This window comes from Haliaeetus albicilla, chromosome 9 (assembly GCF_947461875.1).
Source record: "Haliaeetus albicilla chromosome 9, bHalAlb1.1, whole genome shotgun sequence".
Lineage (NCBI taxonomy): Eukaryota > Metazoa > Chordata > Aves > Accipitriformes > Accipitridae > Haliaeetus > Haliaeetus albicilla.
Genome location: NC_091491.1, coordinates 16651296 through 16670397, shown reverse-complemented (window position 1 = coordinate 16670397; position 19102 = coordinate 16651296). Strand labels below are relative to the sequence as shown.

The window sequence follows — 19102 nt, the reverse complement described above, 5'->3', positions numbered from 1 at the left end:
GCGGGGGGGCAGGAGCGCGGTTGTAGTCAACCCGAGAGGGCTGTTGGCGGGGGCAGGGCTGCCTACGGCCATACCACCCTGAGAACGCCCGATCTCGTCTGATCTCGGAAGCGAAGCAGGGTCGGGCCCGGTTAGTACTTGGATGGGAGACCGCCTGGGAATACCGGGTGCTGTAGGCTTTTGGCCTTGGCGGAGGCTTTTGGCCTTGGCGGAGGCCGTGGGGCGGCCCCTGTTTTCTTGCTGCGGTGTTGCGGGTGGGGTGTTGCGGAGGGGCAGGTGCGTGCGGGTAGGGGCTGGGGTCGTGGCGGTGGGGCAGGTGTGCTCTGCGACTGTCTGGCGCTCTGCTCTGTGGCTGGGTGGGTCTGCAGCGTGGGGTGAGAGCGTGGTTGTGCTTAGGCGAGAGGGCTTGATGTGGGGTGTGGGGGCAGGTGTGCGTGGGGATGTTTCGAGGTGATGCTGGGGGTCGACGTGGTGAAGGCAGGTGCGGGTGGGTGTTGCCTGCTGCTCCCCTCCGTGGGGCTGCAGTGTGGGGTGGGAGCGCGGTTGTGGTCACCCGAGAGGGCTCTTTGCGGGGCAGGGGTGCGTGGGGACGTGAGCGGGTGGTGCCGGGGGTCATCGCGGTGGGGCAGGTGCGTGTGCTAGAGGCGTGCCGCGGCTCCGCGTGGGTGGGTGAGGCTGCAGTGTGGGGTGGGAGCATGGTGCTGGTGGCCTGAGCGGCCTCTTTGCAGGGCAGGGGTGCGTGGGGACGTGAGCGGGTGGTGCCGGGGGTCATCGCGTTGGGGCAGGTGCGTGTGCTAGAGGCGTGCCGCGTCTGCGCGTGGTTCGGTGTGGCTGTAGTGCGGGGGGGCAGGAGCGCGGTTGTAGTCAACCCGAGAGGGCTGTTGGCGGGGGCAGGGCTGCCTACGGCCATACCACCCTGAGAACGCCCGATCTCGTCTGATCTCGGAAGCGAAGCAGGGTCGGGCCCGGTTAGTACTTGGATGGGAGACCGCCTGGGAATACCGGGTGCTGTAGGCTTTTGGCCTTGGCGGAGGCTTTTGGCCTTGGCGGAGGCCGTGGGGCGGCCCCTGTTTTCTTGCTGCGGTGCTGCGGGTGGGGTGTTGCGGAGGGGCAGGTGCGTGCGGGTAGGGGCTGGGGTCGTGGCGGTGGGGCAGGTGTGCTCTGCGACTGTCTGGCGCTCTGCTCTGTGGCTGGGTGGGTCTGCAGTGTGGGGTGAGAGCGTGGTTGTGCTTAGGCGAGAGGGCTTGATGTGGGGTGTGGGGGCAGGTGTGCGTGGGGATGTTTCGAGGTGATGCTGGGGGTCGACGTGGTGAAGGCAGGTGCGGGTGGGTGTTGCCTGCTGCTCCCCTCCGTGGGGCTGCAGTGTGGGGTGGGAGCGCGGTTGTGGTCACCCGAGAGGGCTCTTTGCGGGGCAGGGGTGCGTGGGGACGTGAGCGGGTGGTGCCGGGGGTCATCGCGGTGGGGCAGGTGCGTGTGCTAGAGGCGTGCCGCGGCTCCGCGTGGGTGGGTGAGGCTGCAGTGTGGGGTGGGAGCATGGTGCTGGTGGCCTGAGCGGCCTCTTTGCAGGGCAGGGGTGCGTGGGGACGTGAGCGGGTGGTGCCGGGGGTCATCGTGTTGGGGCAGGTGCGTGTGCTAGAGGCGTGCCGCGTCTGCGCGTGGTTCGGTGTGGCTGCAGTGCGGGGGGGCAGGAGCGCGGTTGTAGTCAACCCGAGAGGGCTGTTGGCGGGGGCAGGGCTGCCTACGGCCATACCACCCTGAGAACGCCCGATCTCGTCTGATCTCGGAAGCGAAGCAGGGTCGGGCCCGGTTAGTACTTGGATGGGAGACCGCCTGGGAATACCGGGTGCTGTAGGCTTTTGGCCTTGGCGGAGGCCGTGGGGCGGCCCCTGTTTTCTTGCTGCGGTGTTGCGGGTGGGGTGTTGCGGAGGGGCAGGTGCGTGCGGGTAGGGGCTGGGGTCGTGGCGGTGGGGCAGGTGTGCTCTGCGACTGTCTGGCGCTCTGCTCTGTGGCTGGGTGGGTCTGCAGTGTGGGGTGAGAGCGTGGTTGTGCTTAGGCGAGAGGGCTTGATGTGGGGTGTGGGGGCAGGTGTGCGTGGGGATGTTTCGAGGTGATGCTGGGGGTCGACGTGGTGAAGGCAGGTGCGGGTGGGTGTTGCCTGCTGCTCCCCTCCGTGGGGCTGCAGTGTGGGGTGGGAGCGCGGTTGTGGTCACCCGAGAGGGCTCTTTGCGGGGCAGGGGTGCGTGGGGACGTGAGCGGGTGGTGCCGGGGGTCATCGCGGTGGGGCAGGTGCGTGTGCTAGAGGCGTGCCGCGGCTCCGCGTGGGTGGGTGAGGCTGCAGTGTGGGGTGGGAGCATGGTGCTGGTGGCCTGAGCGGCCTCTTTGCAGGGCAGGGGTGCGTGGGGACGTGAGCGGGTGGTGCCGGGGGTCATCGCGTTGGGGCAGGTGCGTGTGCTAGAGGCGTGCCGCGTCTGCGCGTGGTTCGGTGTGGCTGCAGTGCGGGGGGGCAGGAGCGCGGTTGTAGTCAACCCGAGAGGGCTGTTGGCGGGGACAGGGCTGCCTACGGCCATACCACCCTGAGAACGCCCGATCTCGTCTGATCTCGGAAGCTAAGCAGGGTCGGGCCCGGTTAGTACTTGGATGGGAGACCGCCTGGGAATACCGGGTGCTGTAGGCTTTTGGCCTTGGCGGAGGCCGTGGGGCGGCCCCTGTTTTCTTGCTGCGGTGTTGCGGGTGGGGTGTTGCGGAGGGGCAGGTGCGTGCGGGTAGGGGCTGGGGTCGTGGCGGTGGGGCAGGTGTGCTCTGCGACTGTCTGGCGCTCTGCTCTGTGGCTGGGTGGGTCTGCAGCGTGGGGTGAGAGCGTGGTTGTGCTTAGGCGAGAGGGCTTGATGTGGGGTGTGGGGGCAGGTGTGCGTGGGGATGTTTCGAGGTGATGCTGGGGGTCGACGTGGTGAAGGCAGGTGCGGGTGGGTGTTGCCTGCTGCTCCCCTCCGTGGGGCTGCAGTGTGGGGTGGGAGCGCGGTTGTGGTCACCCGAGAGGGCTCTTTGCGGGGCAGGGGTGCGTGGGGACGTGAGCGGGTGGTGCCGGGGGTCATCGCGGTGGGGCAGGTGCGTGTGCTAGAGGCGTGCCGCGTCTGCGCGTGGTTCGGTGTGGCTGCAGTGCGGGGGGGCAGGAGCGCGGTTGTAGTCAACCCGAGAGGGCTGTTGGCGGGGGCAGGGCTGCCTACGGCCATACCACCCTGAGAACGCCCGATCTCGTCTGATCTCGGAAGCGAAGCAGGGTCGGGCCCGGTTAGTACTTGGATGGGAGACCGCCTGGGAATACCGGGTGCTGTAGGCTTTTGGCCTTGGCGGAGGCTTTTGGCCTTGGCGGAGGCCGTGGGGCGGCCCCTGTTTTCTTGCTGCGGTGTTGCGGGTGGGGTGTTGCGGAGGGGCAGGTGCGTGCGGGTAGGGGCTGGGGTCGTGGCGGTGGGGCAGGTGTGCTCTGCGACTGTCTGGCGCTCTGCTCTGTGGCTGGGTGGGTCTGCAGTGTGGGGTGAGAGCGTGGTTGTGCTTAGGCGAGAGGGCTTGATGTGGGGTGTGGGGGCAGGTGTGCGTGGGGATGTTTCGAGGTGATGCTGGGGGTCGACGTGGTGAAGGCAGGTGCGGGTGGGTGTTGCCTGCTGCTCCCCTCCGTGGGGCTGCAGTGTGGGGTGGGAGCGCGGTTGTGGTCACCCGAGAGGGCTCTTTGCGGGGCAGGGGTGCGTGGGGACGTGAGCGGGTGGTGCCGGGGGTCATTGCGTTGGGGCAGGTGCGTGTGCTAGAGGCGTGCCGCGTCTGCGCGTGGTTCGGTGTGGCTGCAGTGCGGGGGGGCAGGAGCGCGGTTGTAGTCAACCCGAGAGGGCTGTTGGCGGGGACAGGGCTGCCTACGGCCATACCACCCTGAGAACGCCCGATCTCGTCTGATCTCGGAAGCTAAGCAGGGTCGGGCCCGGTTAGTACTTGGATGGGAGACCGCCTGGGAATACCGGGTGCTGTAGGCTTTTGGCCTTGGCGGAGGCCGTGGGGCGGCCCCTGTTTTCTTGCTGCGGTGTTGCGGGTGGGGTGTTGCGGAGGGGCAGGTGCGTGCGGGTAGGGGCTGGGGTCGTGGCGGTGGGGCAGGTGTGCTCTGCGACTGTCTGGCGCTCTGCTCTGTGGCTGGGTGGGTCTGCAGCGTGGGGTGAGAGCGTGGTTGTGCTTAGGCGAGAGGGCTTGATGTGGGGTGTGGGGGCAGGTGTGCGTGGGGATGTTTCGAGGTGATGCTGGGGGTCGACGTGGTGAAGGCAGGTGCGGGTGGGTGTTGCCTGCTGCTCCCCTCCGTGGGGCTGCAGTGTGGGGTGGGAGCGCGGTTGTGGTCACCCGAGAGGGCTCTTTGCGGGGCAGGGGTGCGTGGGGACGTGAGCGGGTGGTGCCGGGGGTCATCGCGGTGGGGCAGGTGCGTGTGCTAGAGGCGTGCCGCGGCTCCGCGTGGGTGGGTGAGGCTGCAGTGTGGGGTGGGAGCATGGTGCTGGTGGCCTGAGCGGCCTCTTTGCAGGGCAGGGGTGCGTGGGGACGTGAGCGGGTGGTGCCGGGGGTCATCGCGTTGGGGCAGGTGCGTGTGCTAGAGGCGTGCCGCGTCTGCGCGTGGTTCGGTGTGGCTGCAGTGCGGGGGGGCAGGAGCGCGGTTGTAGTCAACCCGAGAGGGCTGTTGGCGGGGGCAGGGCTGCCTACGGCCATACCACCCTGAGAACGCCCGATCTCGTCTGATCTCGGAAGCGAAGCAGGGTCGGGCCCGGTTAGTACTTGGATGGGAGACCGCCTGGGAATACCGGGTGCTGTAGGCTTTTGGCCTTGGCGGAGGCTTTTGGCCTTGGCGGAGGCCGTGGGGCGGCCCCTGTTTTCTTGCTGCGGTGTTGCGGGTGGGGTGTTGCGGAGGGGCAGGTGCGTGCGGGTAGGGGCTGGGGTCGTGGCGGTGGGGCAGGTGTGCTCTGCGACTGTCTGGCGCTCTGCTCTGTGGCTGGGTGGGTCTGCAGCGTGGGGTGAGAGCGTGGTTGTGCTTAGGCGAGAGGGCTTGATGTGGGGTGTGGGGGCAGGTGTGCGTGGGGATGTTTCGAGGTGATGCTGGGGGTCGACGTGGTGAAGGCAGGTGCGGGTGGGTGTTGCCTGCTGCTCCCCTCCGTGGGGCTGCAGTGTGGGGTGGGAGCGCGGTTGTGGTCACCCGAGAGGGCTCTTTGCGGGGCAGGGGTGCGTGGGGACGTGAGCGGGTGGTGCCGGGGGTCATCGCGGTGGGGCAGGTGCGTGTGCTAGAGGCGTGCCGCGGCTCCGCGTGGGTGGGTGAGGCTGCAGTGTGGGGTGGGAGCATGGTGCTGGTGGCCTGAGCGGCCTCTTTGCAGGGCAGGGGTGCGTGGGGACGTGAGCGGGTGGTGCCGGGGGTCATCGCGTTGGGGCAGGTGCGTGTGCTAGAGGCGTGCCGCGTCTGCGCGTGGTTCGGTGTGGCTGTAGTGCGGGGGGGCAGGAGCGCGGTTGTAGTCAACCCGAGAGGGCTGTTGGCGGGGACAGGGCTGCCTACGGCCATACCACCCTGAGAACGCCCGATCTCGTCTGATCTCGGAAGCTAAGCAGGGTCGGGCCCGGTTAGTACTTGGATGGGAGACCGCCTGGGAATACCGGGTGCTGTAGGCTTTTGGCCTTGGCGGAGGCCGTGGGGCGGCCCCTGTTTTCTTGCTGCGGTGTTGCGGGTGGGGTGTTGCGGAGGGGCAGGTGCGTGCGGGTAGGGGCTGGGGTCGTGGCGGTGGGGCAGGTGTGCTCTGCGACTGTCTGGCGCTCTGCTCTGTGGCTGGGTGGGTCTGCAGCGTGGGGTGAGAGCGTGGTTGTGCTTAGGCGAGAGGGCTTGATGTGGGGTGTGGGGGCAGGTGTGCGTGGGGATGTTTCGAGGTGATGCTGGGGGTCGACGTGGTGAAGGCAGGTGCGGGTGGGTGTTGCCTGCTGCTCCCCTCCGTGGGGCTGCAGTGTGGGGTGGGAGCGCGGTTGTGGTCACCCGAGAGGGCTCTTTGCGGGGCAGGGGTGCGTGGGGACGTGAGCGGGTGGTGCCGGGGGTCATCGCGGTGGGGCAGGTGCGTGTGCTAGAGGCGTGCCGCGTCTGCGCGTGGTTCGGTGTGGCTGCAGTGCGGGGGGGCAGGAGCGCGGTTGTAGTCAACCCGAGAGGGCTGTTGGCGGGGGCAGGGCTGCCTACGGCCATACCACCCTGAGAACGCCCGATCTCGTCTGATCTCGGAAGCGAAGCAGGGTCGGGCCCGGTTAGTACTTGGATGGGAGACCGCCTGGGAATACCGGGTGCTGTAGGCTTTTGGCCTTGGCGGAGGCTTTTGGCCTTGGCGGAGGCCGTGGGGCGGCCCCTGTTTTCTTGCTGCGGTGTTGCGGGTGGGGTGTTGCGGAGGGGCAGGTGCGTGCGGGTAGGGGCTGGGGTCGTGGCGGTGGGGCAGGTGTGCTCTGCGACTGTCTGGCGCTCTGCTCTGTGGCTGGGTGGGTCTGCAGTGTGGGGTGAGAGCGTGGTTGTGCTTAGGCGAGAGGGCTTGATGTGGGGTGTGGGGGCAGGTGTGCGTGGGGATGTTTCGAGGTGATGCTGGGGGTCGACGTGGTGAAGGCAGGTGCGGGTGGGTGTTGCCTGCTGCTCCCCTCCGTGGGGCTGCAGTGTGGGGTGGGAGCGCGGTTGTGGTCACCCGAGAGGGCTCTTTGCGGGGCAGGGGTGCGTGGGGACGTGAGCGGGTGGTGCCGGGGGTCATCGCGGTGGGGCAGGTGCGTGTGCTAGAGGCGTGCCGCGGCTCCGCGTGGGTGGGTGAGGCTGCAGTGTGGGGTGGGAGCATGGTGCTGGTGGCCTGAGCGGCCTCTTTGCAGGGCAGGGGTGCGTGGGGACGTGAGCGGGTGGTGCCGGGGGTCATCGCGTTGGGGCAGGTGCGTGTGCTAGAGGCGTGCCGCGTCTGCGCGTGGTTCGGTGTGGCTGCAGTGCGGGGGGGCAGGAGCGCGGTTGTAGTCAACCCGAGAGGGCTGTTGGCGGGGGCAGGGCTGCCTACGGCCATACCACCCTGAGAACGCCCGATCTCGTCTGATCTCGGAAGCGAAGCAGGGTCGGGCCCGGTTAGTACTTGGATGGGAGACCGCCTGGGAATACCGGGTGCTGTAGGCTTTTGGCCTTGGCGGAGGCTTTTGGCCTTGGCGGAGGCCGTGGGGCGGCCCCTGTTTTCTTGCTGCGGTGTTGCGGGTGGGGTGTTGCGGAGGGGCAGGTGCGTGCGGGTAGGGGCTGGGGTCGTGGCGGTGGGGCAGGTGTGCTCTGCGACTGTCTGGCGCTCTGCTCTGTGGCTGGGTGGGTCTGCAGCGTGGGGTGAGAGCGTGGTTGTGCTTAGGCGAGAGGGCTTGATGTGGGGTGTGGGGGCAGGTGTGCGTGGGGATGTTTCGAGGTGATGCTGGGGGTCGACGTGGTGAAGGCAGGTGCGGGTGGGTGTTGCCTGCTGCTCCCCTCCGTGGGGCTGCAGTGTGGGGTGGGAGCGCGGTTGTGGTCACCCGAGAGGGCTCTTTGCGGGGCAGGGGTGCGTGGGGACGTGAGCGGGTGGTGCCGGGGGTCATCGCGGTGGGGCAGGTGCGTGTGCTAGAGGCGTGCCGCGGCTCCGCGTGGGTGGGTGAGGCTGCAGTGTGGGGTGGGAGCATGGTGCTGGTGGCCTGAGCGGCCTCTTTGCAGGGCAGGGGTGCGTGGGGACGTGAGCGGGTGGTGCCGGGGGTCATCGTGTTGGGGCAGGTGCGTGTGCTAGAGGCGTGCCGCGTCTGCGCGTGGTTCGGTGTGGCTGCAGTGCGGGGGGGCAGGAGCGCGGTTGTAGTCAACCCGAGAGGGCTGTTGGCGGGGGCAGGGCTGCCTACGGCCATACCACCCTGAGAACGCCCGATCTCGTCTGATCTCGGAAGCGAAGCAGGGTCGGGCCCGGTTAGTACTTGGATGGGAGACCGCCTGGGAATACCGGGTGCTGTAGGCTTTTGGCCTTGGCGGAGGCTTTTGGCCTTGGCGGAGGCCGTGGGGCGGCCCCTGTTTTCTTGCTGCGGTGTTGCGGGTGGGGTGTTGCGGAGGGGCAGGTGCGTGCGGGTAGGGGCTGGGGTCGTGGCGGTGGGGCAGGTGTGCTCTGCGACTGTCTGGCGCTCTGCTCTGTGGCTGGGTGGGTCTGCAGTGTGGGGTGAGAGCGTGGTTGTGCTTAGGCGAGAGGGCTTGATGTGGGGTGTGGGGGCAGGTGTGCGTGGGGATGTTTCGAGGTGATGCTGGGGGTCGACGTGGTGAAGGCAGGTGCGGGTGGGTGTTGCCTGCTGCTCCCCTCCGTGGGGCTGCAGTGTGGGGTGGGAGCGCGGTTGTGGTCACCCGAGAGGGCTCTTTGCGGGGCAGGGGTGCGTGGGGACGTGAGCGGGTGGTGCCGGGGGTCATCGCGGTGGGGCAGGTGCGTGTGCTAGAGGCGTGCCGCGGCTCCGCGTGGGTGGGTGAGGCTGCAGTGTGGGGTGGGAGCATGGTGCTGGTGGCCTGAGCGGCCTCTTTGCAGGGCAGGGGTGCGTGGGGACGTGAGCGGGTGGTGCCGGGGGTCATCGCGTTGGGGCAGGTGCGTGTGCTAGAGGCGTGCCGCGTCTGCGCGTGGTTCGGTGTGGCTGCAGTGCGGGGGGGCAGGAGCGCGGTTGTAGTCAACCCGAGAGGGCTGTTGGCGGGGACAGGGCTGCCTACGGCCATACCACCCTGAGAACGCCCGATCTCGTCTGATCTCGGAAGCTAAGCAGGGTCGGGCCCGGTTAGTACTTGGATGGGAGACCGCCTGGGAATACCGGGTGCTGTAGGCTTTTGGCCTTGGCGGAGGCCGTGGGGCGGCCCCTGTTTTCTTGCTGCGGTGTTGCGGGTGGGGTGTTGCGGAGGGGCAGGTGCGTGCGGGTAGGGGCTGGGGTCGTGGCGGTGGGGCAGGTGTGCTCTGCGACTGTCTGGCGCTCTGCTCTGTGGCTGGGTGGGTCTGCAGCGTGGGGTGAGAGCGTGGTTGTGCTTAGGCGAGAGGGCTTGATGTGGGGTGTGGGGGCAGGTGTGCGTGGGGATGTTTCGAGGTGATGCTGGGGGTCGACGTGGTGAAGGCAGGTGCGGGTGGGTGTTGCCTGCTGCTCCCCTCCGTGGGGCTGCAGTGTGGGGTGGGAGCGCGGTTGTGGTCACCCGAGAGGGCTCTTTGCGGGGCAGGGGTGCGTGGGGACGTGAGCGGGTGGTGCCGGGGGTCATCGCGGTGGGGCAGGTGCGTGTGCTAGAGGCGTGCCGCGTCTGCGCGTGGTTCGGTGTGGCTGCAGTGCGGGGGGGCAGGAGCGCGGTTGTAGTCAACCCGAGAGGGCTGTTGGCGGGGGCAGGGCTGCCTACGGCCATACCACCCTGAGAACGCCCGATCTCGTCTGATCTCGGAAGCGAAGCAGGGTCGGGCCCGGTTAGTACTTGGATGGGAGACCGCCTGGGAATACCGGGTGCTGTAGGCTTTTGGCCTTGGCGGAGGCTTTTGGCCTTGGCGGAGGCCGTGGGGCGGCCCCTGTTTTCTTGCTGCGGTGTTGCGGGTGGGGTGTTGCGGAGGGGCAGGTGCGTGCGGGTAGGGGCTGGGGTCGTGGCGGTGGGGCAGGTGTGCTCTGCGACTGTCTGGCGCTCTGCTCTGTGGCTGGGTGGGTCTGCAGTGTGGGGTGAGAGCGTGGTTGTGCTTAGGCGAGAGGGCTTGATGTGGGGTGTGGGGGCAGGTGTGCGTGGGGATGTTTCGAGGTGATGCTGGGGGTCGACGTGGTGAAGGCAGGTGCGGGTGGGTGTTGCCTGCTGCTCCCCTCCGTGGGGCTGCAGTGTGGGGTGGGAGCGCGGTTGTGGTCACCCGAGAGGGCTCTTTGCGGGGCAGGGGTGCGTGGGGACGTGAGCGGGTGGTGCCGGGGGTCATTGCGTTGGGGCAGGTGCGTGTGCTAGAGGCGTGCCGCGTCTGCGCGTGGTTCGGTGTGGCTGCAGTGCGGGGGGGCAGGAGCGCGGTTGTAGTCAACCCGAGAGGGCTGTTGGCGGGGACAGGGCTGCCTACGGCCATACCACCCTGAGAACGCCCGATCTCGTCTGATCTCGGAAGCTAAGCAGGGTCGGGCCCGGTTAGTACTTGGATGGGAGACCGCCTGGGAATACCGGGTGCTGTAGGCTTTTGGCCTTGGCGGAGGCCGTGGGGCGGCCCCTGTTTTCTTGCTGCGGTGTTGCGGGTGGGGTGTTGCGGAGGGGCAGGTGCGTGCGGGTAGGGGCTGGGGTCGTGGCGGTGGGGCAGGTGTGCTCTGCGACTGTCTGGCGCTCTGCTCTGTGGCTGGGTGGGTCTGCAGCGTGGGGTGAGAGCGTGGTTGTGCTTAGGCGAGAGGGCTTGATGTGGGGTGTGGGGGCAGGTGTGCGTGGGGATGTTTCGAGGTGATGCTGGGGGTCGACGTGGTGAAGGCAGGTGCGGGTGGGTGTTGCCTGCTGCTCCCCTCCGTGGGGCTGCAGTGTGGGGTGGGAGCGCGGTTGTGGTCACCCGAGAGGGCTCTTTGCGGGGCAGGGGTGCGTGGGGACGTGAGCGGGTGGTGCCGGGGGTCATCGCGGTGGGGCAGGTGCGTGTGCTAGAGGCGTGCCGCGGCTCCGCGTGGGTGGGTGAGGCTGCAGTGTGGGGTGGGAGCATGGTGCTGGTGGCCTGAGCGGCCTCTTTGCAGGGCAGGGGTGCGTGGGGACGTGAGCGGGTGGTGCCGGGGGTCATCGCGTTGGGGCAGGTGCGTGTGCTAGAGGCGTGCCGCGTCTGCGCGTGGTTCGGTGTGGCTGCAGTGCGGGGGGGCAGGAGCGCGGTTGTAGTCAACCCGAGAGGGCTGTTGGCGGGGGCAGGGCTGCCTACGGCCATACCACCCTGAGAACGCCCGATCTCGTCTGATCTCGGAAGCGAAGCAGGGTCGGGCCCGGTTAGTACTTGGATGGGAGACCGCCTGGGAATACCGGGTGCTGTAGGCTTTTGGCCTTGGCGGAGGCTTTTGGCCTTGGCGGAGGCCGTGGGGCGGCCCCTGTTTTCTTGCTGCGGTGTTGCGGGTGGGGTGTTGCGGAGGGGCAGGTGCGTGCGGGTAGGGGCTGGGGTCGTGGCGGTGGGGCAGGTGTGCTCTGCGACTGTCTGGCGCTCTGCTCTGTGGCTGGGTGGGTCTGCAGCGTGGGGTGAGAGCGTGGTTGTGCTTAGGCGAGAGGGCTTGATGTGGGGTGTGGGGGCAGGTGTGCGTGGGGATGTTTCGAGGTGATGCTGGGGGTCGACGTGGTGAAGGCAGGTGCGGGTGGGTGTTGCCTGCTGCTCCCCTCCGTGGGGCTGCAGTGTGGGGTGGGAGCGCGGTTGTGGTCACCCGAGAGGGCTCTTTGCGGGGCAGGGGTGCGTGGGGACGTGAGCGGGTGGTGCCGGGGGTCATCGCGGTGGGGCAGGTGCGTGTGCTAGAGGCGTGCCGCGGCTCCGCGTGGGTGGGTGAGGCTGCAGTGTGGGGTGGGAGCATGGTGCTGGTGGCCTGAGCGGCCTCTTTGCAGGGCAGGGGTGCGTGGGGACGTGAGCGGGTGGTGCCGGGGGTCATCGCGTTGGGGCAGGTGCGTGTGCTAGAGGCGTGCCGCGTCTGCGCGTGGTTCGGTGTGGCTGTAGTGCGGGGGGGCAGGAGCGCGGTTGTAGTCAACCCGAGAGGGCTGTTGGCGGGGACAGGGCTGCCTACGGCCATACCACCCTGAGAACGCCCGATCTCGTCTGATCTCGGAAGCTAAGCAGGGTCGGGCCCGGTTAGTACTTGGATGGGAGACCGCCTGGGAATACCGGGTGCTGTAGGCTTTTGGCCTTGGCGGAGGCCGTGGGGCGGCCCCTGTTTTCTTGCTGCGGTGTTGCGGGTGGGGTGTTGCGGAGGGGCAGGTGCGTGCGGGTAGGGGCTGGGGTCGTGGCGGTGGGGCAGGTGTGCTCTGCGACTGTCTGGCGCTCTGCTCTGTGGCTGGGTGGGTCTGCAGCGTGGGGTGAGAGCGTGGTTGTGCTTAGGCGAGAGGGCTTGATGTGGGGTGTGGGGGCAGGTGTGCGTGGGGATGTTTCGAGGTGATGCTGGGGGTCGACGTGGTGAAGGCAGGTGCGGGTGGGTGTTGCCTGCTGCTCCCCTCCGTGGGGCTGCAGTGTGGGGTGGGAGCGCGGTTGTGGTCACCCGAGAGGGCTCTTTGCGGGGCAGGGGTGCGTGGGGACGTGAGCGGGTGGTGCCGGGGGTCATCGCGGTGGGGCAGGTGCGTGTGCTAGAGGCGTGCCGCGTCTGCGCGTGGTTCGGTGTGGCTGCAGTGCGGGGGGGCAGGAGCGCGGTTGTAGTCAACCCGAGAGGGCTGTTGGCGGGGGCAGGGCTGCCTACGGCCATACCACCCTGAGAACGCCCGATCTCGTCTGATCTCGGAAGCGAAGCAGGGTCGGGCCCGGTTAGTACTTGGATGGGAGACCGCCTGGGAATACCGGGTGCTGTAGGCTTTTGGCCTTGGCGGAGGCTTTTGGCCTTGGCGGAGGCCGTGGGGCGGCCCCTGTTTTCTTGCTGCGGTGTTGCGGGTGGGGTGTTGCGGAGGGGCAGGTGCGTGCGGGTAGGGGCTGGGGTCGTGGCGGTGGGGCAGGTGTGCTCTGCGACTGTCTGGCGCTCTGCTCTGTGGCTGGGTGGGTCTGCAGTGTGGGGTGAGAGCGTGGTTGTGCTTAGGCGAGAGGGCTTGATGTGGGGTGTGGGGGCAGGTGTGCGTGGGGATGTTTCGAGGTGATGCTGGGGGTCGACGTGGTGAAGGCAGGTGCGGGTGGGTGTTGCCTGCTGCTCCCCTCCGTGGGGCTGCAGTGTGGGGTGGGAGCGCGGTTGTGGTCACCCGAGAGGGCTCTTTGCGGGGCAGGGGTGCGTGGGGACGTGAGCGGGTGGTGCCGGGGGTCATCGCGGTGGGGCAGGTGCGTGTGCTAGAGGCGTGCCGCGGCTCCGCGTGGGTGGGTGAGGCTGCAGTGTGGGGTGGGAGCATGGTGCTGGTGGCCTGAGCGGCCTCTTTGCAGGGCAGGGGTGCGTGGGGACGTGAGCGGGTGGTGCCGGGGGTCATCGCGTTGGGGCAGGTGCGTGTGCTAGAGGCGTGCCGCGTCTGCGCGTGGTTCGGTGTGGCTGCAGTGCGGGGGGGCAGGAGCGCGGTTGTAGTCAACCCGAGAGGGCTGTTGGCGGGGGCAGGGCTGCCTACGGCCATACCACCCTGAGAACGCCCGATCTCGTCTGATCTCGGAAGCGAAGCAGGGTCGGGCCCGGTTAGTACTTGGATGGGAGACCGCCTGGGAATACCGGGTGCTGTAGGCTTTTGGCCTTGGCGGAGGCTTTTGGCCTTGGCGGAGGCCGTGGGGCGGCCCCTGTTTTCTTGCTGCGGTGTTGCGGGTGGGGTGTTGCGGAGGGGCAGGTGCGTGCGGGTAGGGGCTGGGGTCGTGGCGGTGGGGCAGGTGTGCTCTGCGACTGTCTGGCGCTCTGCTCTGTGGCTGGGTGGGTCTGCAGCGTGGGGTGAGAGCGTGGTTGTGCTTAGGCGAGAGGGCTTGATGTGGGGTGTGGGGGCAGGTGTGCGTGGGGATGTTTCGAGGTGATGCTGGGGGTCGACGTGGTGAAGGCAGGTGCGGGTGGGTGTTGCCTGCTGCTCCCCTCCGTGGGGCTGCAGTGTGGGGTGGGAGCGCGGTTGTGGTCACCCGAGAGGGCTCTTTGCGGGGCAGGGGTGCGTGGGGACGTGAGCGGGTGGTGCCGGGGGTCATCGCGGTGGGGCAGGTGCGTGTGCTAGAGGCGTGCCGCGGCTCCGCGTGGGTGGGTGAGGCTGCAGTGTGGGGTGGGAGCATGGTGCTGGTGGCCTGAGCGGCCTCTTTGCAGGGCAGGGGTGCGTGGGGACGTGAGCGGGTGGTGCCGGGGGTCATCGCGTTGGGGCAGGTGCGTGTGCTAGAGGCGTGCCGCGTCTGCGCGTGGTTCGGTGTGGCTGCAGTGCGGGGGGGCAGGAGCGCGGTTGTAGTCAACCCGAGAGGGCTGTTGGCGGGGGCAGGGCTGCCTACGGCCATACCACCCTGAGAACGCCCGATCTCGTCTGATCTCGGAAGCGAAGCAGGGTCGGGCCCGGTTAGTACTTGGATGGGAGACCGCCTGGGAATACCGGGTGCTGTAGGCTTTTGGCCTTGGCGGAGGCTTTTGGCCTTGGCGGAGGCCGTGGGGCGGCCCCTGTTTTCTTGCTGCGGTGTTGCGGGTGGGGTGTTGCGGAGGGGCAGGTGCGTGCGGGTAGGGGCTGGGGTCGTGGCGGTGGGGCAGGTGTGCTCTGCGACTGTCTGGCGCTCTGCTCTGTGGCTGGGTGGGTCTGCAGTGTGGGGTGAGAGCGTGGTTGTGCTTAGGCGAGAGGGCTTGATGTGGGGTGTGGGGGCAGGTGTGCGTGGGGATGTTTCGAGGTGATGCTGGGGGTCGACGTGGTGAAGGCAGGTGCGGGTGGGTGTTGCCTGCTGCTCCCCTCCGTGGGGCTGCAGTGTGGGGTGGGAGCGCGGTTGTGGTCACCCGAGAGGGCTCTTTGCGGGGCAGGGGTGCGTGGGGACGTGAGCGGGTGGTGCCGGGGGTCATTGCGTTGGGGCAGGTGCGTGTGCTAGAGGCGTGCCGCGTCTGCGCGTGGTTCGGTGTGGCTGCAGTGCGGGGGGGCAGGAGCGCGGTTGTAGTCAACCCGAGAGGGCTGTTGGCGGGGACAGGGCTGCCTACGGCCATACCACCCTGAGAACGCCCGATCTCGTCTGATCTCGGAAGCTAAGCAGGGTCGGGCCCGGTTAGTACTTGGATGGGAGACCGCCTGGGAATACCGGGTGCTGTAGGCTTTTGGCCTTGGCGGAGGCCGTGGGGCGGCCCCTGTTTTCTTGCTGCGGTGTTGCGGGTGGGGTGTTGCGGAGGGGCAGGTGCGTGCGGGTAGGGGCTGGGGTCGTGGCGGTGGGGCAGGTGTGCTCTGCGACTGTCTGGCGCTCTGCTCTGTGGCTGGGTGGGTCTGCAGCGTGGGGTGAGAGCGTGGTTGTGCTTAGGCGAGAGGGCTTGATGTGGGGTGTGGGGGCAGGTGTGCGTGGGGATGTTTCGAGGTGATGCTGGGGGTCGACGTGGTGAAGGCAGGTGCGGGTGGGTGTTGCCTGCTGCTCCCCTCCGTGGGGCTGCAGTGTGGGGTGGGAGCGCGGTTGTGGTCACCCGAGAGGGCTCTTTGCGGGGCAGGGGTGCGTGGGGACGTGAGCGGGTGGTGCCGGGGGTCATCGCGGTGGGGCAGGTGCGTGTGCTAGAGGCGTGCCGCGGCTCCGCGTGGGTGGGTGAGGCTGCAGTGTGGGGTGGGAGCATGGTGCTGGTGGCCTGAGCGGCCTCTTTGCAGGGCAGGGGTGCGTGGGGACGTGAGCGGGTGGTGCCGGGGGTCATCGCGTTGGGGCAGGTGCGTGTGCTAGAGGCGTGCCGCGTCTGCGCGTGGTTCGGTGTGGCTGCAGTGCGGGGGGGCAGGAGCGCGGTTGTAGTCAACCCGAGAGGGCTGTTGGCGGGGGCAGGGCTGCCTACGGCCATACCACCCTGAGAACGCCCGATCTCGTCTGATCTCGGAAGCGAAGCAGGGTCGGGCCCGGTTAGTACTTGGATGGGAGACCGCCTGGGAATACCGGGTGCTGTAGGCTTTTGGCCTTGGCGGAGGCTTTTGGCCTTGGCGGAGGCCGTGGGGCGGCCCCTGTTTTCTTGCTGCGGTGTTGCGGGTGGGGTGTTGCGGAGGGGCAGGTGCGTGCGGGTAGGGGCTGGGGTCGTGGCGGTGGGGCAGGTGTGCTCTGCGACTGTCTGGCGCTCTGCTCTGTGGCTGGGTGGGTCTGCAGCGTGGGGTGAGAGCGTGGTTGTGCTTAGGCGAGAGGGCTTGATGTGGGGTGTGGGGGCAGGTGTGCGTGGGGATGTTTCGAGGTGATGCTGGGGGTCGACGTGGTGAAGGCAGGTGCGGGTGGGTGTTGCCTGCTGCTCCCCTCCGTGGGGCTGCAGTGTGGGGTGGGAGCGCGGTTGTGGTCACCCGAGAGGGCTCTTTGCGGGGCAGGGGTGCGTGGGGACGTGAGCGGGTGGTGCCGGGGGTCATCGCGGTGGGGCAGGTGCGTGTGCTAGAGGCGTGCCGCGGCTCCGCGTGGGTGGGTGAGGCTGCAGTGTGGGGTGGGAGCATGGTGCTGGTGGCCTGAGCGGCCTCTTTGCAGGGCAGGGGTGCGTGGGGACGTGAGCGGGTGGTGCCGGGGGTCATCGCGTTGGGGCAGGTGCGTGTGCTAGAGGCGTGCCGCGTCTGCGCGTGGTTCGGTGTGGCTGTAGTGCGGGGGGGCAGGAGCGCGGTTGTAGTCAACCCGAGAGGGCTGTTGGCGGGGACAGGGCTGCCTACGGCCATACCACCCTGAGAACGCCCGATCTCGTCTGATCTCGGAAGCTAAGCAGGGTCGGGCCCGGTTAGTACTTGGATGGGAGACCGCCTGGGAATACCGGGTGCTGTAGGCTTTTGGCCTTGGCGGAGGCCGTGGGGCGGCCCCTGTTTTCTTGCTGCGGTGTTGCGGGTGGGGTGTTGCGGAGGGGCAGGTGCGTGCGGGTAGGGGCTGGGGTCGTGGCGGTGGGGCAGGTGTGCTCTGCGACTGTCTGGCGCTCTGCTCTGTGGCTGGGTGGGTCTGCAGCGTGGGGTGAGAGCGTGGTTGTGCTTAGGCGAGAGGGCTTGATGTGGGGTGTGGGGGCAGGTGTGCGTGGGGATGTTTCGAGGTGATGCTGGGGGTCGACGTGGTGAAGGCAGGTGCGGGTGGGTGTTGCCTGCTGCTCCCCTCCGTGGGGCTGCAGTGTGGGGTGGGAGCGCGGTTGTGGTCACCCGAGAGGGCTCTTTGCGGGGCAGGGGTGCGTGGGGACGTGAGCGGGTGGTGCCGGGGGTCATCGCGGTGGGGCAGGTGCGTGTGCTAGAGGCGTGCCGCGTCTGCGCGTGGTTCGGTGTGGCTGCAGTGCGGGGGGGCAGGAGCGCGGTTGTAGTCAACCCGAGAGGGCTGTTGGCGGGGGCAGGGCTGCCTACGGCCATACCACCCTGAGAACGCCCGATCTCGTCTGATCTCGGAAGCGAAGCAGGGTCGGGCCCGGTTAGTACTTGGATGGGAGACCGCCTGGGAATACCGGGTGCTGTAGGCTTTTGGCCTTGGCGGAGGCTTTTGGCCTTGGCGGAGGCCGTGGGGCGGCCCCTGTTTTCTTGCTGCGGTGTTGCGGGTGGGGTGTTGCGGAGGGGCAGGTGCGTGCGGGTAGGGGCTGGGGTCGTGGCGGTGGGGCAGGTGTGCTCTGCGACTGTCTGGCGCTCTGCTCTGTGGCTGGGTGGGTCTGCAGTGTGGGGTGAGAGCGTGGTTGTGCTTAGGCGAGAGGGCTTGATGTGGGGTGTGGGGGCAGGTGTGCGTGGGGATGTTTCGAGGTGATGCTGGGGGTCGACGTGGTGAAGGCAGGTGCGGGTGGGTGTTGCCTGCTGCTCCCCTCCGTGGGGCTGCAGTGTGGGGTGGGAGCGCGGTTGTGGTCACCCGAGAGGGCTCTTTGCGGGGCAGGGGTGCGTGGGGACGTGAGCGGGTGGTGCCGGGGGTCATCGCGGTGGGGCAGGTGCGTGTGCTAGAGGCGTGCCGCGGCTCCGCGTGGGTGGGTGAGGCTGCAGTGTGGGGTGGGAGCATGGTGCTGGTGGCCTGAGCGGCCTCTTTGCAGGGCAGGGGTGCGTGGGGACGTGAGCGGGTGGTGCCGGGGGTCATCGCGTTGGGGCAGGTGCGTGTGCTAGAGGCGTGCCGCGTCTGCGCGTGGTTCGGTGTGGCTGCAGTGCGGGGGGGCAGGAGCGCGGTTGTAGTCAACCCGAGAGGGCTGTTGGCGGGGGCAGGGCTGCCTACGGCCATACCACCCTGAGAACGCCCGATCTCGTCTGATCTCGGAAGCGAAGCAGGGTCGGGCCCGGTTAGTACTTGGATGGGAGACCGCCTGGGAATACCGGGTGCTGTAGGCTTTTGGCCTTGGCGGAGGCTTTTGGCCTTGGCGGAGGCCGTGGGGCGGCCCCTGTTTTCTTGCTGCGGTGTTGCGGGTGGGGTGTTGCGGAGGGGCAGGTGCGTGCGGGTAGGGGCTGGGGTCGTGGCGGTGGGGCAGGTGTGCTCTGCGACTGTCTGGCGCTCTGCTCTGTGGCTGGGTGGGTCTGCAGCGTGGGGTGAGAGCGTGGTTGTGCTTAGGCGAGAGGGCTTGATGTGGGGTGTGGGGGCAGGTGTGCGTGGGGATGTTTCGAGGTGATGCTGGGGGTCGACGTGGTGAAGGCAGGTGCGGGTGGGTGTTGCCTGCTGCTCCCCTCCGTGGGGCTGCAGTGTGGGGTGGGAGCGCGGTTGTGGTCACCCGAGAGGGCTCTTTGCGGGGCAGGGGTGCGTGGGGACGTGAGCGGGTGGTGCCGGGGGTCATCGCGGTGGGGCAGGTGCGTGTGCTAGAGGCGTGCCGCGGCTCCGCGTGGGTGGGTGAGGCTGCAGTGTGGGGTGGGAGCATGGTGCTGGTGGCCTGAGCGGCCTCTTTGCAGGGCAGGGGTGCGTGGGGACGTGAGCGGGTGGTGCCGGGGGTCATCGCGTTGGGGCAGGTGCGTGTGCTAGAGGCGTGCCGCGTCTGCGCGTGGTTCGGTGTGGCTGTAGTGCGGGGGGGCAGGAGCGCGGTTGTAGTCAACCCGAGAGGGCTGTTGGCGGGGGCAGGGCTGCCTACGGCCATACCACCCTGAGAACGCCCGATCTCGTCTGATCTCGGAAGCTAAGCAGGGTCGGGCCCGGTTAGTACTTGGATGGGAGACCGCCTGGGAATACCGGGTGCTGTAGGCTTTTGGCCTTGGCGGAGGCTTTTGGCCTTGGCGGAGGCCGTGGGGCGGCCCCTGTTTTCTTGCTGCGGTGCTGCGGGTGGGGTGTTGCGGAGGGGCAGGTGCGTGCGGGTAGGGGCTGGGGTCGTGGCGGTGGGGCAGGTGTGCTCTGCGACTGTCTGGCGCTCTGCTCTGTGGCTGGGTGGGTCTGCAGTGTGGGGTGAGAGCGTGGTTGTGCTTAGGCGAGAGGGCTTG

At 68.5% G+C, this 19102-nt stretch overlaps 25 non-coding genes across 25 annotated transcripts; all 25 read left to right on the top strand.

Annotated features, from left to right (window-relative positions):
- The first annotated feature begins 60 nt into the window (after nucleotides 1–60).
- Nucleotides 61–179, top strand: LOC138686955 (5S ribosomal RNA). The gene has a single exon (XR_011326295.1). It is a non-coding gene; the product is annotated as a 5S ribosomal RNA (ribosomal RNA).
- Nucleotides 180–898: 719 nt separating this feature from the next.
- Nucleotides 899–1017, top strand: LOC138686954 (5S ribosomal RNA). Its single transcript, XR_011326294.1, has one exon. It is a non-coding gene; the product is annotated as a 5S ribosomal RNA (ribosomal RNA).
- A 719-nt stretch (nucleotides 1018–1736) lies between these two features.
- Nucleotides 1737–1855, top strand: LOC138686953 (5S ribosomal RNA). The gene has a single exon (XR_011326293.1). It is a non-coding gene; the product is annotated as a 5S ribosomal RNA (ribosomal RNA).
- A 700-nt stretch (nucleotides 1856–2555) lies between these two features.
- On the top strand, nucleotides 2556–2674 carry LOC138687017 (5S ribosomal RNA). The gene has a single exon (XR_011326357.1). It is a non-coding gene; the product is annotated as a 5S ribosomal RNA (ribosomal RNA).
- A 544-nt stretch (nucleotides 2675–3218) lies between these two features.
- On the top strand, nucleotides 3219–3337 carry LOC138686952 (5S ribosomal RNA). Its single transcript, XR_011326292.1, has one exon. It is a non-coding gene; the product is annotated as a 5S ribosomal RNA (ribosomal RNA).
- A 563-nt stretch (nucleotides 3338–3900) lies between these two features.
- LOC138687006 (5S ribosomal RNA) lies at nucleotides 3901–4019 on the top strand. The gene has a single exon (XR_011326346.1). It is a non-coding gene; the product is annotated as a 5S ribosomal RNA (ribosomal RNA).
- A 700-nt stretch (nucleotides 4020–4719) lies between these two features.
- On the top strand, nucleotides 4720–4838 carry LOC138686950 (5S ribosomal RNA). Its single transcript, XR_011326290.1, has one exon. It is a non-coding gene; the product is annotated as a 5S ribosomal RNA (ribosomal RNA).
- A 719-nt stretch (nucleotides 4839–5557) lies between these two features.
- LOC138686995 (5S ribosomal RNA) lies at nucleotides 5558–5676 on the top strand. Its single transcript, XR_011326335.1, has one exon. It is a non-coding gene; the product is annotated as a 5S ribosomal RNA (ribosomal RNA).
- Nucleotides 5677–6220: 544 nt separating this feature from the next.
- Nucleotides 6221–6339, top strand: LOC138686949 (5S ribosomal RNA). The gene has a single exon (XR_011326289.1). It is a non-coding gene; the product is annotated as a 5S ribosomal RNA (ribosomal RNA).
- A 719-nt stretch (nucleotides 6340–7058) lies between these two features.
- Nucleotides 7059–7177, top strand: LOC138686948 (5S ribosomal RNA). The gene has a single exon (XR_011326288.1). It is a non-coding gene; the product is annotated as a 5S ribosomal RNA (ribosomal RNA).
- A 719-nt stretch (nucleotides 7178–7896) lies between these two features.
- LOC138686947 (5S ribosomal RNA) lies at nucleotides 7897–8015 on the top strand. The gene has a single exon (XR_011326287.1). It is a non-coding gene; the product is annotated as a 5S ribosomal RNA (ribosomal RNA).
- Nucleotides 8016–8734: 719 nt separating this feature from the next.
- Nucleotides 8735–8853, top strand: LOC138686984 (5S ribosomal RNA). The gene has a single exon (XR_011326324.1). It is a non-coding gene; the product is annotated as a 5S ribosomal RNA (ribosomal RNA).
- Nucleotides 8854–9397: 544 nt separating this feature from the next.
- LOC138686946 (5S ribosomal RNA) lies at nucleotides 9398–9516 on the top strand. The gene has a single exon (XR_011326286.1). It is a non-coding gene; the product is annotated as a 5S ribosomal RNA (ribosomal RNA).
- Nucleotides 9517–10079: 563 nt separating this feature from the next.
- Nucleotides 10080–10198, top strand: LOC138686973 (5S ribosomal RNA). Its single transcript, XR_011326313.1, has one exon. It is a non-coding gene; the product is annotated as a 5S ribosomal RNA (ribosomal RNA).
- Nucleotides 10199–10898: 700 nt separating this feature from the next.
- Nucleotides 10899–11017, top strand: LOC138687071 (5S ribosomal RNA). Its single transcript, XR_011326411.1, has one exon. It is a non-coding gene; the product is annotated as a 5S ribosomal RNA (ribosomal RNA).
- Nucleotides 11018–11736: 719 nt separating this feature from the next.
- LOC138686962 (5S ribosomal RNA) lies at nucleotides 11737–11855 on the top strand. The gene has a single exon (XR_011326302.1). It is a non-coding gene; the product is annotated as a 5S ribosomal RNA (ribosomal RNA).
- A 544-nt stretch (nucleotides 11856–12399) lies between these two features.
- LOC138687070 (5S ribosomal RNA) lies at nucleotides 12400–12518 on the top strand. The gene has a single exon (XR_011326410.1). It is a non-coding gene; the product is annotated as a 5S ribosomal RNA (ribosomal RNA).
- A 719-nt stretch (nucleotides 12519–13237) lies between these two features.
- On the top strand, nucleotides 13238–13356 carry LOC138687069 (5S ribosomal RNA). The gene has a single exon (XR_011326409.1). It is a non-coding gene; the product is annotated as a 5S ribosomal RNA (ribosomal RNA).
- A 719-nt stretch (nucleotides 13357–14075) lies between these two features.
- LOC138687068 (5S ribosomal RNA) lies at nucleotides 14076–14194 on the top strand. Its single transcript, XR_011326408.1, has one exon. It is a non-coding gene; the product is annotated as a 5S ribosomal RNA (ribosomal RNA).
- Nucleotides 14195–14757: 563 nt separating this feature from the next.
- LOC138686951 (5S ribosomal RNA) lies at nucleotides 14758–14876 on the top strand. Its single transcript, XR_011326291.1, has one exon. It is a non-coding gene; the product is annotated as a 5S ribosomal RNA (ribosomal RNA).
- Nucleotides 14877–15576: 700 nt separating this feature from the next.
- LOC138687067 (5S ribosomal RNA) lies at nucleotides 15577–15695 on the top strand. Its single transcript, XR_011326407.1, has one exon. It is a non-coding gene; the product is annotated as a 5S ribosomal RNA (ribosomal RNA).
- Nucleotides 15696–16414: 719 nt separating this feature from the next.
- LOC138687066 (5S ribosomal RNA) lies at nucleotides 16415–16533 on the top strand. The gene has a single exon (XR_011326406.1). It is a non-coding gene; the product is annotated as a 5S ribosomal RNA (ribosomal RNA).
- Nucleotides 16534–17077: 544 nt separating this feature from the next.
- On the top strand, nucleotides 17078–17196 carry LOC138687065 (5S ribosomal RNA). Its single transcript, XR_011326405.1, has one exon. It is a non-coding gene; the product is annotated as a 5S ribosomal RNA (ribosomal RNA).
- A 719-nt stretch (nucleotides 17197–17915) lies between these two features.
- On the top strand, nucleotides 17916–18034 carry LOC138687064 (5S ribosomal RNA). Its single transcript, XR_011326404.1, has one exon. It is a non-coding gene; the product is annotated as a 5S ribosomal RNA (ribosomal RNA).
- Nucleotides 18035–18753: 719 nt separating this feature from the next.
- Nucleotides 18754–18872, top strand: LOC138687055 (5S ribosomal RNA). Its single transcript, XR_011326395.1, has one exon. It is a non-coding gene; the product is annotated as a 5S ribosomal RNA (ribosomal RNA).
- The last annotated feature ends 230 nt before the right edge of the window (nucleotides 18873–19102 follow it).